Source organism: Sorex fumeus, unplaced genomic scaffold (assembly GCF_029834395.1).
Source record: "Sorex fumeus unplaced genomic scaffold, SorFum_2.1 ptg000026l, whole genome shotgun sequence".
Lineage (NCBI taxonomy): Eukaryota > Metazoa > Chordata > Mammalia > Eulipotyphla > Soricidae > Sorex > Sorex fumeus.
The window spans coordinates 17105051-17109523 of NW_026606083.1; the positions used below are offsets into that span (position 1 = coordinate 17105051).

At 41.5% G+C, this 4473-nt stretch overlaps 1 pseudogene; it reads left to right on the forward strand.

The window, feature by feature from the left end:
* The first annotated feature begins 699 nt into the window (after positions 1-699).
* LOC130024063 (60S ribosomal protein L31-like) lies at positions 700-1112 on the forward strand (annotated as a pseudogene).
* The last annotated feature ends 3361 nt before the right edge of the window (positions 1113-4473 follow it).

A 4473-nucleotide genomic window follows, 5' to 3' on the forward strand; every position in this document is an offset into this window, starting at 1 on the left:
TGAAACAAAGGCAGAGCTGCAGACCAATGGCATAGGGTGGAGTATCCCTACACACAACCCCATATGTATGAACATCTAATCTTTGATAAGGGAGCAAGAAATGTGAAGTGGAGCAAGGAAAGCCTCTTTAACAAATTGTGCTGGCATAACTGGACAACCACTTGCAAAAAAAATGGGCTTAGACCTCAACTTAACATCATGCGCAAAAGTCAGATCAAAATGGATTAAAGACCTCAACATCAGACCAGAATCCATAAGGTACATTGAAACAAGGTCGGCAAAACCCCCCATGATATTTAGGTTTCTTCAAAAATGACATGCCACCGACCAACCAAGTGGAAACAGAGATAAACAAATGGGACTATATTAAACTAAAAAGTTTCTGCACCACAAAAGGTGCAGTGACCAAAATACAAAGACAATCTACATAATGGGAAAGGATATTCACCCAATACCCATCCGATAAGGGGTAAGGATATACAAAGCACTGGTTGAACTCCACAAGAAGAAAACATCCAACCCCATCAAAAAATGGGGTGATGAAATGAACAGAAACTTTCTCAAAGAAGAAATCCAAATGGCTAAAAGGCATGCTCCCCTTTTCAAAGCAGCTTTGACAGTTCTTCTATTGAGAGATCAAGGGAATTGGTATCATCTCACCCTCAAGCTGGGTAATGGTAACAATATGACCTTGCACTTCCTTTCTCTCTTGGGCCCAGCAGAATGGTTCCTGCAAAGAAGGCTGAAAACAGAAGAGCCGCTCTGCCTACAATGAGGTTGTGACCTGAGAATACATCATCGGCATCCACAAACACATCCATAGAGTAGCTTTCAAGAAGTGTGCACAAAAAACAAAAAACGTGTGCACCTTGGGCACTCAGAGATCCAGAAGTTTGCCATGAAGGAGGCTCCCCCAGATGTGGTCATTGGCACCAGGCATAACAAAGCTCTCTAGGACAAAGGAATATGGGCTGCTATACCAAAGTTGTGTCCATTTTTGCAGAAAGCGTAATGAAGATGAAGTTTCACCAAACAAACTTGGTACATTGGTCATCTAAGTGCCCGTCACCACTTTCAAAAATCTAGAGATGGTCAAAGTGGATGAGAACTAAACTGAGAACATAATAAAGTTATAAAATAAAATTAAATAAAAAGAGCAATGTGACCTTGAAGATCATAAGAGATGATTGCAGCTTCTGCTGGGTTCTCTGGGGATATTCGATGTTGAAACCCTGAGATATATTGTGAAACTGCCACATGGAGAATCAGCATTTAGATATTCTGACCCAGAGCCCCAGCCAAGAACCCAGCAGACAGCAACATCACCAGGCTTGTGAGAAAATGACCCTTCAGATGTTTCTAGGTCACCAGCCACCAAATCTTCCCAACTGCACTCCCAGAAACTGTGAAGCTGTTTCCAGTAGTCTTCTCTAAATACTGAACAAATAATATGAGCAGAATAAAATGATGGTTCTCTGGTGTGAAGGTCTTGGGCAGAAAGGATTTTTTTTCTTTTCTTCATGCCCATTTATAGGATGCTAAGATTATTGGCATTAATCTAAATTTCATTGTTAAGACACTTTTCAGCACAGATAAAACTTGAATAAGTTATGCTCTATAACATATTTCTGAAGAATCCATGGCCACAAAATCTGTTGACCACAGTTTTACTTACACTTTACTTACTTTACACTTCAATACATTGATGCCATGGCAATGATCAACAAGGAAACCAAACTGGATGCTTTCAATGACATATTTGTAATCACACATTCTTTCATAAGACATCCTAAAAATGTAATCATTCATGAAGCTAATGTTTATGGATCCCCAATGAATATTTTATAATTAACTGCCATTATTATTTGCCAAAGAATTTAAAACAGAAAATATGGGCCAAAAAAGTCTGCAATCTTGGGGCTGGAAAGATGGATCAATAGTAAGGCACTTGCCTTGCACACAACTGATACAGGTTTGATCCCCAGCACCTCATATGGTCCCCTGAGCACTGCAAGGAATAATTCCTGAGTGCAAAGTCAGAAGTTACCCCTGAGCACTACCAAGACTATACAACAACAACAACAACAACAAATTAAATAAATAAAACCCTGTACTCTTATTTTCTGTGAAATTCAAATTATTTCTAGCAAGTTTTACATTCTCTTAAATGTTTTGTCTTTCATATTTTATTTTAACTTTAAAATATGAATGCCTTCCTCCTTCACCCTTCCCCAATGGGACTCTGAGATGATACCACATCCTGCCACCATCTACGTAAGCTCCCACCCGGCCAGGATCCAGACACACACAAATGAACCTCAGACCTGAGCAACTTGCTGGAGAGATGGCCCTGGACTTTGCAGTAGGCCGTTTCCACTGGGCTGCTCCAGATGGGGGTAGGTGCTGTCCCTCCACCTACCCCCTAGTAACTCTTACTACCCCACCATTTTCTAGAAGTCAGCAATAAGCTCCAGGTATGAGTGGTGGAGGCGCCAAATGCCAGGCCTCACAGGACAGCGGAGGAGCCAGCACTCCTCCTTCCTCTCACCCCAATGGGACTCTGAGATAATGCCACACCCGACCACCATCTACTTTAAGCTCCCACACAGCCAGGATCCAGAGACACACAAACAAACCTAGGGCCCAAGCAACTTTCTGCAACTTTCTCTTCAGACCCTAATTATAAAAATTTTAGAATTCCTAGAGTGTCGGCCGCTCTTGTGGCCATGTGACATTACATTGCATTCATAACAAACAATACAAAACACATTCCTAGCATTGCCTTTTCGACAGGTATGAATGGTGGTAGGTCTGGTCTCGAAATAAGGAAGGTAACTTAAGTAGAGAAAGAGAGTATTGAGCAAATTTTCTGCCACACAGGCAGGGGAGGTCTGGAATGGAAATAGGGAAGGAATACTAGGGATTTTGGTGGTGGCTAATGTGCACTGGTGAAGGGATGGGTGCTGAATGCCTGTATGATCAAAACTCAAATGTGAAAACTTTGTTACTGTATCTCAGGGTGAATCAATAAAAAATAAAGAAATAAATTTTAAATAAATAAAATATGAATGTCTAAGAGGGGACTACTATTCACAGAAAATGGCCCCTTGTTGAGGAACAGAGAAAGAACGGCTGGGAGACAGAAAATAAAGATGGTTTCAACTAAGTGATGGCAGAAGTCATTGGGGAATCAGAATGGAGACTGTCAGCTTCCTGATGAAAAGAATGTATCCATCAAGAACCCTGTCACAAAAACTATGACTCCCACTCTGGGTTTCTAGAGAAGCATGAAACTTTGGGCAGACTTTTAAAACAAAGGTATTTTACAGGGGGCATCAGACATTGTAGTAATAAAAAAAAATTCCTTAAAGGAGAGAAAAGAAAGGGGAGTCTTGCATACGCAGGCAGGGAGGACCACACTCAAGAGCTCTGCACTTGCTCTAGAACACAGCCCAGGGTGTGACTGTGCTTGTAGATAAGCATGAGAACTTGCTCAGCCCCATTCTTCTCCCCCCAGCCTCCAGTCACTGCTCCCCATTAGCCAGTGCCAACTAGAAGTCAGAGGCCAAAGGCGCCAGCTGACATTGTTTGAATAATCCAGCTATCCCAGGAGAGAAGAGAGCAGATAATGAATCTGGACAAGCATATAAAAAGTAGTCAGGCATGGAAGTCAGAATATAATTTGTAAACATCACACATGGTGAAGCAACAGGACAGCGCCTGAGGTAGCAAGGTTTTGCCCAACCATTACTTTACAATGCTGAGCCAATCACTGATTTAAAAAGCAAGCCCAAAATAAGGACAAGACCATAGTGTTAACAGTTAAACAGTTATATGCTTGAAGTTGATCATTGTAGCTGTGTGAGTACGGGGTTAGGGGCTGGGGAGAGAATCTTGCTTTTTTATTTTTTATTTTTTGGTTCCAGGACTTGATGCATGTAAAACATGTGCTCCATTGCTCTGATGTTGAGCTATTTGCCCAGACCAAAACTCCTTTATGAGAAACAGTGTAGGAAAGGAAATGACCCAGCTCTATTTGGAAAAAGAACAATCGCATATTTAGAACCCACTATTAAGTGGGAAAGAGAACAATTCATCAGCAAACGATGTTCCTACCATCTACAAGCCCTTGTGCAGGGAGACTGCCAACCAAATAACCAGGACTCACAAGCTCCCCCTGAAACTGAAAATTCTAACTGGGTAGAAAGTTGGTATTTTTTTTTAACTTTAGCCCCCTTCTCACCTTGTTGCTTTCTACTGGCCCCATATCCTTCCAGCTTCCCCTCCATTCATTCGATTTTCACTTGGAATATGCTGGGGGCTTTTAGGAGGAGGCATATGACTAGATCAACTCAGTCCTCAGAGCTGATGCCTTAACAATACTCATTTTCTTTTCATTTCGGGAATAGCACTAGTTCATTCTTTTCAGTAAAGCAATCTCGAACAACTTTTGTTAATTTCATCTCTAAGAAC